The sequence below is a fragment of the Fukomys damarensis genome, unplaced genomic scaffold (assembly GCF_012274545.1).
Source record: "Fukomys damarensis isolate Sample0158 unplaced genomic scaffold, DMR_v1.0_HiC HiC_scaffold_13, whole genome shotgun sequence".
Lineage (NCBI taxonomy): Eukaryota > Metazoa > Chordata > Mammalia > Rodentia > Bathyergidae > Fukomys > Fukomys damarensis.
Window position 1 is genome coordinate 3,285,156 of NW_022900925.1, and position 15,848 is coordinate 3,301,003.

Genomic DNA, 15,848 nt, shown 5'->3' on the forward strand with positions numbered 1-15,848 from the left:
ACTCACCATGCCTCTACCTCCAGAGGAAGCGGCATTTGAGGCACCATCTAGGAGTCAGGCAACAGAACCACTGGTGCCTTTATCTCAAACCTTCCTGGCTCCAGAACTATGAGCAATACATTTAGTTTTTTTTCTAAATTACCAAGCCTCAAATATTCTGTTTCAGAGGCACAAATGCACAAAGACATCCCCCCTTCATTGCTACACATTGATTCAGCTATTGCTCCTTTACTTGCCCATCCAAAAGCATAAAGTATATATCATTACAAAAATAAATTCTGGCTTCCTAGAATTCCAGTGATGCTACAAGGTATCATTTCTTCTAGGTCTTTAAGATAAATAACTTGGTTATCCTACTGTGGTATAATCAAATGCATTTCTGATTTTTTCCACAGAGTGAATAACTAATGCTGATCCAATGGTAAATGAATTTCATCTGACTTTTGTATTCTGTATGTTTATGAATCAGGCACAAGATTGGATATTTTGTTTTATGAATACTGGTAAAACATAAAATATGGAGCAAATGTGGAAATTTGGGCTCAGGGGTAAATTGTCATTACTATTATTTCCAGCCACAGATTCTTGGCTGAACTGCAATTATACCGGAATTTTAGGCACCCTATTAATGCTTCAGTCTTAGATTAGAGCCCCAGTGAGCAGAAGAGGTGATCTTTGGGTGTCTTAGTTACTTCTCTCAGTGTGAGGCAAAATAACATATGTCCACAAATTGAAGGTGGAAAGGTTTATTTCAGCTAATAGTTTGTAGAGGTTTTAGTCCATAGTTGGCTGGCTCCAAGGTAGAGTGTCATGACAGAGGAGAAACAGTTCGTGGTAAAACAGGAAGCAGCAAGCAACAAGCAGCAGCAGTAGCAAGCCTTCTTTTCCCTTTTATCCCATCCAGGTTACCAGCCTCTTGAGTGATGCCAACCACACCGAGGGTGGGCCTCCCCATATCTATCCCCTTAATGCCAACCTCACACCCTTAATCTGAGCCACACACCCTAATGCAGACACCTTCTCATCTATGAGTGCATGAGGCTTTGGGGATACATCTACATACAAGTTGTAACATGGTGTGACACAGATGATGGATGGTCTACCTTGCTTTCAGGTTACCCAATGCAGATCTGCTCAGATTTAGAGTCTCACTTGACTGAAACATTGTATCACTGTTACCCCAAAGCCTGGTCCCCTTACAAATACTATTAGCATTACCGGCTAGCTGCTCAGGGCCTGCACTTGGGTAGGCTGACTGTGATAGACAATCACGGATTACAGATGCTCCTCCATTCAAGATGAGTATGTCTTGGTATACCTATAGTAGGTGAAAAGCATTTTATACATCTAAATTATTAGATATTGTAAGTTAGCAACATAGTACATTAGATTATTGATCATTTTCCCTGGTGATCATATAGGAGCTTCAACTCACTAATCTTGCCCAGCACTTTGCAAGTATGGCACTGCATAGTGCTAGCCCCAGAAAAGGTCAACACTTAAAATGTGGAGTATGGTTTCCACTAAATGCTTAATATTTTCACACTATCGTATAGTTGAAAAATCTGAGCTGATGTATTATAAGTCCAGGATCTTCTGTCTTTATGAAGCATGGTTGAAATTTAACATCCTACTCAGATAAGAAAAAATAATCTTATGACCTATTCCAAGTCTACTCCACTAATTAAAGACAGAGAGCAAGGGCAGAGAGACAAGACAAATTCAGTGCTTATTCTCCTTTTAGTAGCTTCTGCATTAAATAGTCCTTGGGGTATGCCCTTGTCTTTCAGAAATGTGCCCAGTCAGATTTCTTCTTTCTCTTTGTTCTCTTTTCCCAGATGGCATGTGGTGGTCCAAGTGTCTTTGTGACAGTACTGAGGGGGGTCAGTCCCCAAGTACATCCAGGTCCTGGAGCTGATTCTGGGTCATTGTCTTTATGAAGATGTCTTCTAGCTCTCTTTTGTGAGTATAGTAGCTGATACAATCCCAGTCTATTGCCAGTGTCTGTATAATCTCTGGTCCTTCGACTTTCTGAGCCAAGGACTCTGATGGCTCCCAGCTACTCCTCTCTCCACATCTTGGTCTAAGTTGTTCACTCCTCAGCTTCTTCAGTTGGATGGCCTTGCCACAAGCTGTGATGGTCCCATGGCAGGCCTTCTATTTTGCCCAATTCTGTGTCTTTTTGCCATTCACAGGGCCCTCTGATATCCACGGTAATGTCCTTATAGGAAGTTCTGCAGGGCCAGGGATTTAGCTCAGTGGTTCTACTGCTTGCTTTGCAAGCACAAGGTCCTGAGTTCAATCCCTGGTACCAAAAAACAACAACAAAAAAAGAAGTTTTGCATAACAAGTACATGGGCTCTGAACAGACATGCCAATTAGTACCTCTGACCCTCCCTCTGCTCAGACCCTATTCTCAGGCTCCTCTGCCACAGTCCTGCTCTATTGAATGTGGCAACTAGCAGAGTATGAGATATATGATTTCTTCTGAGGCAGTCACATTGCTTATAGAGATATTTCTTTGACGCTATGTGTGTATCCCTTAAAGCTATATCCTGGAAGAGAAAGAAGTGAAAACAATGGCATCTCTTATCTTTACCCCTCCCCCACTATAGTTCAGATCTTTTTTCCCTCTGAAGGTCTTGCTATGCTACTTTATTGGGAAGTCTGTAGCACATCATTGAGCTGACATTTACTCAACACAAATTCCAAGGCCACATGTAAAAAAAAAAATACTGCAAGGATGCTTAATATACAATAGGATAAAGGGAGTTAAAACAACTAAAGGTTTTATTTTGTTTAATTTTTTTACAAGAACATAGTATAGTAGAATTTCTGTCTCATCTAATCTCTTCTATTCCTGGGATGTTCTAGTCCAACTAGAAAGAGAAAAAATAGGACCTGCCAGATAAAGAGGGGTAAATGGCTTGGGCTGCACAATATTACCAGAGCAATTAAAATTGAAATAGTAGTTATGGTAGTCTTTTTGTGTTTGTGTTGATCTAACGATTAGCAAAAAACAGCTGGTTCTGGGGGTTAAGAAGCATAGCTTCCAATTGGCAATCAAGCCTGTTTTATCTGTTACTATATTCCCAGTACTTGTGTTTTCCATTTATTGGAAATAAGTATGTAGAATGAAGGGATGCTGCAGATATTCTAGAGAGAGGGAGAAAGCAGGATACATATAGAAAGAGGAGTGAAATAGGCCATCAGCTTTAACAGTATGGAAGGGAAGAAAATCCTCCAGAATGGAATAAAATTATGTCCTAGCACCCCAACTATCTTTACATAAAGCCATCACAGTCATAAACCTTCAGGAAGAATTCTGACTATAAGCTACACATAGGAAGTCTAATCATAGCAGATTTTTTTTTTCCTTTCTAAAAAACTGATTCTGTTTTTGTTTCCCTTTTTCTTCACACATTTTTTCACTGACCAGATTGTATCAATAAGATAACAATATTTCATCTCATATGAAATACAAGCTTTAAAGAAATTCATATGAGTAGGGATGTTCTACCCAAACATATACTCAACGAAATCTAGAAGGTTGAGACAGCATATGTCCCACCCATTTTTTGTAGATCAAAATCATCCATCCTGCACCCTTATTTCACCAATTAAAAGGACACATAAGTCATCCTGCTTCTGCCCCTCTTATTTCATGTTACTTGGACTCCTTCCAATTCCACTGGTGAATGTGGCTGGGACCCCCAGCAAGGCTCACATATGCACGATACATGTTCCCTCTAAGCTGTGTGCAATGCATCCATGGACCACATGAAACACCTCCTCCTACTCCCATATGTCCAGCACAGTAAGCGCTAGTGTAGATGCCAGCAGGCAGTCCCTGCCCGAGGCTGCATGCTGCAGACAGGGTCTCCAAGACTCACTAATTTCCATCTGCTTTCTGTTTAAGTGAATCTATACCCACTTGAGTTCTTCCCATCTTTGCAAATTGACAGTGCTCAACCAGGAAGCTTCAAGACATTTTTTTAAGATTGTGAAGAGGTAACTAAACTCCGACCTTTGCAAATGGCAGTTAGAAGAGGAATCTAGAAATTAGAAGCAAGCAACTGTCTCATGGTGCCATTCACTGCTGGTCAACACAGTATGTAGGTTACACTTCTGGATGCAAATAGCTGAACACCCAAAGAAGAAATTTTCCTTCAGTGGTAGGAGTCTAGAATTGTTCAGGAGCCAGCTGATGTGGGGCCTCAGGTTGCCTTCTCTGTCATTCTCCTGGTTGCCCTATCATGGTTACATGCTAATGTTAATGCCCCAAGCTTGGAGTCCTCATGTGAAATTTGTCAAAGCGAGAGGGGAGGAGAGGGCTTTTTCTTGTGAAAGTTTCTCTCTCTGTTATCAGGGAAGAAAATTATTCTCAGAACCAATGCCTCTTCTCCCTCATCCCTTTTCCCTCTCATTTCTATAGTTCCCTCCCTCTTCGGGTCCCAGAGGCCACAAATGTATCATGAACATGTACCCTAGCCTTAAGGAATTCAGGAACATCAGTGTCAGACATGGTTTTCTTTACAACAGTGGGTAGGCTCTGTACCATCCATGTCTTTTATTTTCTTTGTTTAGATACTTTGACAGCTAGGCCTTGCTAACCCTAGAGAGACTGTCCCTTTTACAATGAGTCAGTTCCTACAATACTAAACTATTTGCCCACTTTTCATATGAAAACCAACCAATCCAAAGCTCACATACCAACATTTCCTTTATGAGACCCTTACCCACAAGGCCAACATTCCTTTATCCCACTTAACCAAGGGCCAGGTATAAGACAACTAGATACAGTCTTTCTACCCAGAGATGCCTGAAATTATTCAAATTAGTCAAGACTTACCAGCTTACCCTTCTTCACCTGTACCTGTGGAAACAAATAAGAAATGCTCTTGCTCATAGCTACCCTGTCTCTTTCTGCCCCTTGACCACTGCTGGAGTGATGTCCCTTGCATGGCCTCATATTGCTCTTTGCAGCTGTAAGACACAAACTCTTTTCAATAGCAGTCTTCATAAGATTTCCTTATTCAATCTCATATTTTCTATTAATGCACTGTATTTTATTATTTATCTTATTAATTTTGCAGTGCTGTAGATAAAACCCAGGGCCTCATGCATACTAGACAAGCACTCTGCCACTGAGCCACACTCCTAGCCCCATAGTATATTTTAGAGTAGGCTTTGCTGTCAACAAACCCTTCTGCAAGAGTTTTCTCTTCCAGGAAAAATAAAGTGAAGCTCTTTCTATACAACAGGACTTCATCTAGTTATTTGTTGTTACATAACATATTACCAGAAACCTTAAGAAACAGTGATTCTTACCTCTCACTGTTTCTGTGGGTTAGGAGTCTGCATAGGACTCAGGTGGGCAGCCTGACCATGAAATGCTCCTCTGCTTGCTGTCAGACTAGCTTGGAACCACAGGAGTACAGGGCCGAGGAGGCAGGGCTAGTCACTCTAAGCACACATTTTATTTTAGCTCATCTTGTATATCAACACTTTGAGATATGTACTATTTCTAATGTGATTTTACAAGGGGAGCTGTGGGACCCATGCAGTTAAGTGGAGACAGCCCTTGATGTCTGTGGGTTCCTCCATCCACAGATCCAAAGTTGTAGTTCAAAATTATTTTAAAATTACATCTGTAATTGAACACATGCAAGCTTTTCTTTTGTCATTACTCCCTAAGTAATATAGAATAACAACGCAGCATTTACTATAAGTAATTTGGGGATGATTTAAAGTACAGAGGGGGTGTGTATAGGATATGCATCTTATATAGCATGCTGTCATAATAGGGATTTGTAAATTGTATGGTGTTTACCCAAGGACCAGATATTTTGATGAGGAGAGAAGGATTGAAATTCTCTGTTAGCAGGTCAAGATGCCTTCACAAAAGGTGTAGTGGACAGTTGCCTTCTGGGTACAAACAGTTCTGCAAGGTCATTCTGGAAACAGTGTGTCAATAGACCTATTGCTTGCCCACCACAGCTCTCTGCAATGATCATTATAAAGGATTCCTCCTTTGTAGTTATCATCCTTTTATTGGGCCATAACAGCTCCTATTTCAAAGAATTCTACCCTAACTTTGTGGAAGATCTCATGTCTCAAGGTTGAGACAAGCTGAATAGATCATATTAAGATCTCACCAGAAATTTTTTTTCGTAGAAAGTCTTGAGGCAGAAAAAACTGCATAAACCTGGCAGAAGCTTTTCAAGATCTGTACATAGAATAAATTTCATACTAGGGTTGCTTGACAATAATTGTCTTCCGACACAAAAGTCTTCATCAGCAAAATATTTTCTCCTTACATATGTAGAAATGATAAATCACTGAAAGAAAGAGATAGAAGAATCTTTGAAGTTAATCCATCACAAAGCCCTCATTTCTTAATTTTTAAAAAAATTATTTGAAGAGCCATAGCATTTTTTGCAAGGCTGATGTGTGAACAAGTCACAAAGCAGTCACTGAGAGCCGGGATCCTGATTCTTGCATTAGTGCATTTTCATTTTGCTAAACAGTGCACTGACCTTCATCAAGAACTCTGAGATGACAATACATTAGGAATAAGAAGGTGGGGTGTCACTTTAGAACAGCTCATCTGATTCTCTGTCTTCACCCTTGAACATACTGAGAAGCACAAATTTAGTGGCTCCTTCCAGATAAAAGAACAAACACTTATTAAAATTTTTTATTGAGTTTATTGGTACATTTTAGGGATACAGTACAGTTACATTCATTACTGAGATCTTGTACTTTTACATGACAGGACTTGGATCTCATTTGTTTCCCTTATCCCTGCCCTCCCTTCACCCTCTTCTCCCCTCCCCATTTACAAGCACTTTATTTCCATTTTTTCATTTTCTCATTTTTTTCTTTTCCCTTATTACCTTTCCCCTACCCTTCCCACTTTCTCTATACCTTCAGCCCTTTTCTTCCTATTTCACACTCTTAATTATCCCATTAGGATCTTATGTACTATTATAGTTTTTCATACCAGAGAAACTATTCGGTATTTACATGTGTGACTTATTTATTTCACTTAGAGTATATCCTCAATATGTATCCATTTTCCTATGAATTAATCTAATTTCTCATTCCTTATGGCTGAGTAGTATTCCATTTTATAGAAAAACCACATCTTCTTTATCCAGTCTCCAACTGATGGGCAAATGGGCTGTTTCCAAGTTGTAGCTATTACAAACTGTGCTGCTATAAACATAGGTGAACATATATCACTGTGATATTATTATTTCAATTCTTTTAGAAAGATACCCAGCAGAGGGATGGCTGGATCAAATGAACCTGTAGTCCCAGCTCTTTGGGGTATCTCAATATTGATTTCTATAGTGGTTGCAACAGTCTGCACTCCCACCAACAATGGAGAAGGGTTCCTTTCTCCCCACAACCCCGCCAATATTTGTTATTGTGTGATTTCTTGATAGAAACCATTCTTTGAGGGGTGAGGTGGAATCTCAGTGTTGTTTTCATCTGCATGTATCGAATGACCAGTGATGTGGAACATTTTTCATATGTATACTTGGTGCTTTTACTTCTTTGTCTGAGATATGTCTGTTCATTTCAGATGTCCATTTTTGAATTAGGTCTTTATATTTGGGGGGAGCTGATTGTTTTGAATTCTTTATATATTCTCGATATTAGTCCTTTGAGGAGCAGCTGGTAAAAATTTTTTCCCACATTGTAGGCTGTCTCTTCATTCTGTTGATGGTTTCTTTTGCAGTGCAGAGTCTTTTTAATAAGTTGAGATCCCAGTTGTTGATTCTTTCTGCTAGGTCCCGTGCTACTGAGAATTTGTTCATAAATCTTTTCCTATGCCAATGTCTTCAAGCGTTCTGCTTACCTTCCAGCAAGTTTAGTGCTTCTGTTTTAATATTTAGATCTTTAATCTATGTGGATCTTAATTTAGTCCATAGTGAAAGATAAGGGTCTAGTTTTAATCTTTGGCAGGTTGAGATCCAGTTTTTCCAACCCCATTTATTAAAGAGGCTATTTTTCCTCCAGTGGGGATGGCCAGCTCCTTTGTCAAAGATGAGGTAGCTGAGTGCATCTGGAGTTGTTTTTGTGTCTTCCAATCTGTTCCACTGATCCTCAGGTCTGCTTCTTTGCCAGTACCATGCTGTTTTTATCACAGTGGCTTTGTAGTATAGTTTCAAATTGGGAATTGTTATACTCACTACCACATGTCTGTTGCCTAGGATGGCTTTTGCTATTCTAGGTCTCTTATGATTCCAAATGAATTTTTGTATTCTTTTTTCTAGTTTGGTGAAATACAGTGTTGGAATTTCAATTGGCATTGCATTGAATTGTGCAGCATTTTTGGTAGTATGGCCATTTTCACTATGTTGATTCTTCCTACCCAGGAGCAGGGGATATCTTTCCATTTTTTAATATCCTCTTCAATTTCTTTTTTCAGAGTACTGTAGTTTTCAGTGTAGAGATCTTTTGCTTCTTTTGTTAGGTTGATTCCTAGACACTTCATTTTTTTGGATGCTATTGTGAAAGGAATAGTTTGCCTAATTTCTCTCTCAGTGAGTCTGTTATTTGTGTACAAGAAGGCTATTGATATTTGGGTGTTGATCTTGTATCCAGCTACTCTGCTAAAAGTGTCAATCAAGTTTAGAAGTCTTTTGGTGGAGTTTTTTGGGTCTTCAATGTGGAGTATCATATCATCAGCAAATAATGACAGCTTAACTTTTTCCTTTCCTATCTTTATTGCTTTAATTTCTTTCTCTTGTCTAATTGCTATGGCTAATGTTTCCAGAAATATATTGAAGCGGAGTGGTGATAGTGGGCATCCTTGTTTTGTTCCTGATTTTAATGTGAAGGTTTTCAGTTTTTGGCCATTTAATATGATGTTGGCTGTTAGTTTTTCATAGATAGTCTTTATTAAATTGAGATATAGACCATCTATTCCAATTCTTTGCAGGGCTTTTATCATGAATGGGTGTTGAATTTTGTCAAATGCTTTTTCTACATCTATCCAGAGGATCATATGGTTTGTGTCCTTGACTTTGTTAATATAGTGCATTACATTTATTGACTTATGTATATTGAAGCATCCTTGCATCCCTGGAATAAATCCAACTTGGTCAGGCTGTATGATCTTCTTGATGATCCTCTGTATTCTGTTTGCTAGTATCTTATTAAGGATTTTTGCATCTATATTCATTAAGGAGATTGGCCTGTAGTTTTGTTTTTTAGTTGTGTCTTTCCCTGATTTGGGAATCAAAGTGATACTTGTTTCCAGGAATGAATTTGGAAGTATTTCTTCCCTTTCAATTCCATTGAAAAGTTTGAAGAGTACTGGCTGTAAAATTCAGCAGTGAATCTATCAGCACCTAGGCTTTTCTTTGTTGGTAAATTTTAAATTACATTTTCAATTTCACTGATTGCAATTGGGGCATTTAAAATGCTTTTATCTTCTTTGTTTAACTTTGGTAATTCATAAATATCTAGAAATCTGTCCATTTCTTCTTTTTTTTTCCATTTTATTAGAGTACAAGTTCTCAAAGTAGGTATTGACTATCCTCTGAATTTCTGTTGGATCTGTTGTGACTTCACCTTTTTCATAAAGAATGAACACTTTCAGAGAATGGCTTTTGCATTATCAATCTGGAGCTTTTTCTCCTAAATGGGCTACTTTCTTGTGACCAACACGTTTGCATTCTTGGGATGGTGACATGGGGTCTAGAAAGAAGGTGGCGAAGGTTCAAGAGATTTCAGGAAACAAACAAACCTCTTGAAACCACTGAGATGGGCTGAGGATAAGAGAAGGACAGATTGGGTTGTGAAAGACAGAGAACCTTCCCCATCTAAAGGCTCATTCATCATCATTCTCTCCCCATAGCTTTCATGGTTTTAGTTACCCATGGTCAACTGTGATTTAAAAATTGGATATTCCAGAAATAAATTTTAAATTTCACACTATTTTGAGGACTGTGATAAAATCTTGCAGTGTTCCATCTCACGTGGGATATCTGTTTGTGCATTCTTCCTACACATCTATCACATGTCAATGACATGTACATCATTTTTATTACAGAATATTGTTCTATTTTATTATTTATTATCTTTTACTGTGCCTGATTCATAAACTTTATCATGCTCTCCTACATATATAGAAAAAATAGTGTGTGTGTGTGTGTGTGTATACATTTATATATGTGTATGTATATATATACATATATATATATGTTGTAGTATTATTCTCAGTTTTAGTCATATGCTAGGAGTCTTGGATAAGAGGGTTGCAATATTTTTTTTTCTTTTTATTAAGTTTATTGGTACAATCTAGGTATACAGTATAGTTACATTCATTATTGGGATCCTGTAACTTTACATGATAGGTCTTGATTCTCATTTGTTCTCCTTGTCCCTGCCCTCCCTTCACCCCCTGCTCCCCTCCCCATTTACAAACACTTTAATTCCACTTTTTCAATTTCTCATATTTTTTTCCTCTCCCTTATTGCCTTTCCCCCACCCTTACTACTTTCCCTACATCTTTAGCCCTTTAATTCCTGTCTCACATTAGTAATTATCTCATTAGGACCTTGTGTACTATTATAGTTTTTCACACCAGAGAAACTATTCGGTATTTCAGTTAAAGAAATCTCTGTATGAACATTAAAAATAGGGAATCCTAAAATAAAACTAAAAAGGAAAGTAAAAGAGAAAAGGCAATGATGTAAAATTAAAATAATCCTTAATTCTGAAGATGAAAATGATCCCTGAACATATTTAAATTGCTTCTGGCTCTTGTAGTCTTATATTATTCTTTTTTTTCATTATTTAGAAAATATTTTATTAGTTTCTGTAATCAAACCCATGTAGATATGACCTTACATATTTAATACAGTATGTTACCGCTGTACAAATGGAAAAAAATTAACATTTCTAGACCAATATGGCTGTTAATTTCTGTACAATGCCAACTCAACACAGTAAATTGGGATAACTTTTTCCAAAGTTGACAGCACAGTTAAAGTTTCCAAAAGTAATTATATACATATATATAATATTTATATAAAAAGACCAATAATAGCAGTATGTTATGCATCAATAGCAGCAACAACTTTTCCAGGTTCTGCAGTTATCTGAACAAAATTATAGACATTCACCACATTCCATTAAAAAAACAAAAACAAAAAAACAAAGAAATGAATAATACCCAGAAAACAGCAAAGTTGCTGTTGTGGTACCTGGCACCATTTTTTTTATTAGCATCTTAATCATCATCTGGAAAGAGAACATTCTAGAGTAACATCATTAAAAATAGCTCTGATAAAGCATGGTCACCACTCTGTATCATAAAGCAGGTACAAGATATTTTACATTCACAGAGGTATGATACAGTACCATCCTACATCTATAATACTAGAATCAGTTTTGGTTTGAAATTTACTTTGTCTGCAAATAAGTTTGCTACCCCTGCTTTTTGGGGTGCTCCTGTCACTTGGAGAATTGTTTTCCATCCTTTCACTTTCAGTCTATGGGCTTCTTTTTGCAGTAGGTATGTTTCTTGTATATAACATATTATTGGATTTTGCTTCTTATTCCATTCTGCCAGTCTATTTCTCTTGATTGGTGAGTTAAGGCCATTGACATTGATGGTTATAACTGATATGTACTGACTTATTATTGTCATATTATTGGCCTTTTGTTGACTCTTTTTACTTTTTCACCTTCTCCTTTTAATTTCTTGCCTTGCCTATTTGATTTGCTCTGTTGGGCCTCATGGTATTATTGCCTTCATTGTCTTTTTCTAGGATCTTGTTTAGAATTGCTTGTAGTGCTGGTTTGGTATTCATGTAGTTTCTCAGGTGTTCTTTGTCATGGAAGTATCTTATTTCTCCATCCATTTTGAAAGAGAGTTTTACAGGATACATCAGTCTAGGTTGGAGGCTGTTCTCTTTTAGTACTTGAAATATCTCATTCCAGCCTCTCCTTGCCCCAAGGGTTTATGTTGAAAAGTCTGCTGTGATTCTGATGGGCTTTCCTTTGTATGTGATTTGTTTCTTTTCTCTTACTGCTTGTAGTATTTTGTTCTTCTGTTGGGTTTCTGGGATCTTGATTATTCTATGTCTAGGTGTAGATTTTTTTTTTGATTGTGGCTAGTTGGGGTCCTATATGCCTCAGTTATCTGAATGTCAAATTCTTCCCCTCTGTGAAGTTTTCTGTCATTAATTCTGTGAACAGCTTTTTAAAGTCATTTGTGTTTTCTCCTGCTACTTCATGTATTCCTATCAGTCTTATGTTATTCTTCATTGCATCATCTAGGAGTTGTTGGATCGATTTCTCATGATCCCTCTCTTTTCATGGTCACTGACTGCAATCTTATCTTCTATATCTGAGAGTCTATCTTTGCATTCTTTTATTCTTTTGCATACACTTTCTATGGAGTGTTTAATCTCCTGGATATCTGTTTAATTCTGTTTTATGGATTCCATTTCTTTCCTATGTTTGGTGTTTATTGTTTCCATTTATTTCTTATGCTGGGCCTTCGTGGCTTCTATCATGGTCCTGAGCTCATCTATTTTTTTGTCAGTTTCTGCTCTAGATTTTTTTCAAAAATTTAAAACTCTAGGTTGATCAAATCATGGCTGTCTCCCTAAGGACAGTTTACAAACTCTGATGTAGGCACATGAGAAACTTATTACCACTGCTATTTCTCCTTAGCAACTGAAATGGTATTTTTATTTGAGTTTGTGACCTTGTGGATTACAAACTAGCCTTTTGAAAGCTGAATGGCTGGAGAACAGTTACCAAGTATCCACAGCCTTGAATTCTGGATGTTTCTATGTTTGTCCATGTTATAGATGTCTATTACATCCTGGGGACCCAGTTCTCGGTCCTAGTCTAGAGGACAAGAATATAAAATCAAGGAGATACTGCGATGGGCTGCCAGTGACTATGTAAATTTGATTATATTACTGTGTGTCCTTGACCCAACTTGGGAATCCAGGCCCCCTCTAAATCAATTATTCTTGGAATTCTTTTTACTACTTGATGAGAATATATTCATAATATTCCATTTTCAGTCTATTTGTACATGGAAATTGCTCCTGGAGTCACTTAGTGGGATTTCACCCTTTATATTTTCTTCACATGTGAAAGTCTCTATTTGGATGTTGTCTGCCAAGGTTTCCAAAATTTCCAGTCCATAAGATACCAGTGAATTCCTACATTTTTTCTCAATGCACCAGTAGCAAATTATAAGCAGAGAGAAGCCAGTGTTCAATATTTAGCCATATCCTATTTCCTACAAGACTTACTAGAGATTGAAAAATCTCTCTCAGCTCGTACATTAATCTTCTCTCTGTGGAGCTAAGATCTACTTTTCAGAGTTGCATTAACAGGTAGACATGATATTGTCCTCTCTGCTTTCCTGACTTCTTCCCAGGTAACTAAATGCAAATAAACTACTTGCAGATTACCTCTTCTCAAGCAAATCAACTCATTTGCACCAATGGCTGAGAGATTTGGGCGGCCCAGGACTTCAAAGACTGTAATTGCAGCCAGGCTTATCCAGAACCCCCACCTACCCACCCTCCCAAAGCACTGACTGGGCGCTCTTGTTTGGTCTAAGTCTTTTCATAGTGGTGTGTAAACAGAATGCACTCCCTTCAGAGCAAATGCTAGATGATCTCTTTGGATAACAAAAGAAATCAATAGAACCTCTTTCGATTTTATGTCTAAATAATTTGGAAAGGAATTCCTACTATTAAGTGTTGGGATTGACCTGGTATGTACACAAGATTTTTGAAGAAAAATACATCTATTAGAGAGGTTTCAACTTGAAAACAGTTTTCATAATTTTGTTGAGTACTATCTTAGATCACGATTTAATTATATTTTAATAAAAATAAGCACATAATTTAGGAAATAGTGTGATTCCAATATATAGGTAAATGACCAACCAAGACTTCTAAGTTCTAAAGAAAATCTATATGCAGACATGGGCTGCAAAGGATTTACATCTATCTTTGTTCAGGTCAGGTTCTTGGATCTTGGTAATGGTATGTCAGCTAACATTATTCAGTAATAACAGTAATGATGGTAATAGAAACAGTAACAACTTATAGAGTACATACCAAAACTTGGGCTCTGTTTTAAATATTTATGAATATGATTGGATTGCATTTCTACAATAACTACATGGTAAAATGTACTGTTTTTACTCCAGCATCTTGATACTAAATGTGTACTGTCTCTCACCACACTGCTTCCCCAATTCTTCAATGTCAGCTGTGTGCTCCAATTCTATTCTGATGTAATTTACCTGGAAGTGGCATCCGATCTCATAAATTAAGAGCCAAGATAGCCTGACAACCCTACTTCAGATACCAGTGACAGGTCCCAGGTGGCCACCTGTACTTTTGACCATAGGTGATCAAATTAGGGGTTCTCATTGCCTTCTCCTCATGATTTGCTAAAATGGTTCACAGAACTTAGGCTCTGTTTATGTTACTGGATCACTTTTGCTTGTTATTGGTTTATTTTTAAGCACACAACTTAGAAACGGCCAAATTGAAGAAATGCAAAGGGCAAGATAAGGGGAGATGGGATGTAGCTACCTTGTCCTCTCTGGGCGCATCATCCTTCTCATACCCCAAGGTGTTTATCAACCCAGAAACTCTCTGGACTTTGCTGTGGAGCTCTAATGGGTGTTTCATTATGGAGATAGGATAAATTAAATAATCATCCATTGGCCATTAACCCAATCTCTGTTTTTTCTCTCTTCCACAGAGACTGGGAGGTGAAAGCTTGAACATTCTTATAAAGATTTGGTCTTTTTGGAGATTAACCCACATCCTATCCTGAAGCTATCTAAGGGTCTGCCGAGAATCATTTCATTAGATCAAAAGATGCTCCTATACCCAGGAAATTCCAAACATTTTAGGGCCTCTGTGCCAGGAACTGGGGACAAAGACCAAATTATTTTTATAATAGAGGTGGATATTAATTTTATCCCCATTTTATAGATTAGAAAGCTAAAGATCAAAGAGACTAGACAACCTTCCTCTAAATCACTGAGCTGATTGATTTTGCTATCAATATCAGTCATTGGTCAACATACCAGCTCATTTGCTTAACCACCAAGCCCTAATCTTTCTACCTGTTACTGTCAGAGAAATACTTACATTAACTGACAAAAATATTTAGTCTTCCAAACTTGCCTGCTTTATTTTAAAAAAATGTATATTCATCAGTAGATAATTTTTTTTCTTTTTATTGAATTTATTGGTACAATCTAGGTCCACAATACAGTTACATTCATTAATGGGATCCTGTATCTTCACATGACAGCTCTTGGCTCTCATTTTTTCCCCTTGTCCCTGCCCTCCCTTCACCCCCTCCTCCCCTACCCATTTACAAACTCTTTATTTCTATTTTAAAATCAGGACTCCGACATGCTGGCTTGTTATTAATTTACAATAGCATGCATTATTGAGAAAATAATTGTGTTTAGTTATCTTCTCTTAATAAGTTTGTCCAGATACTTAATTATTGAAAAGTAGATAAAAATAGGTAAATGTAAAATCCAAGAAGGCCAATTAAAATCATATAAAGTCAGGTTGGTAGGGACTAGACCACCAGATAGGAAAGAACTATCAAGTTCTGCAAAATGGGTTTAGGACAGGAGAAATGGAAACATTTCAGGTAATAAGTGGAGTTCAGGTATTAGAGCTTCGGAAACAAGTTTAGAAACCAGGAAAGAGAAAGGTAGGAAATCAGGCAGAAGTTCTGGGAAACACCAAAACAAAGTCAGATCAGACTACAGATGATAAGAACATAGGGCCTTAGCAAGTGACCAAGGA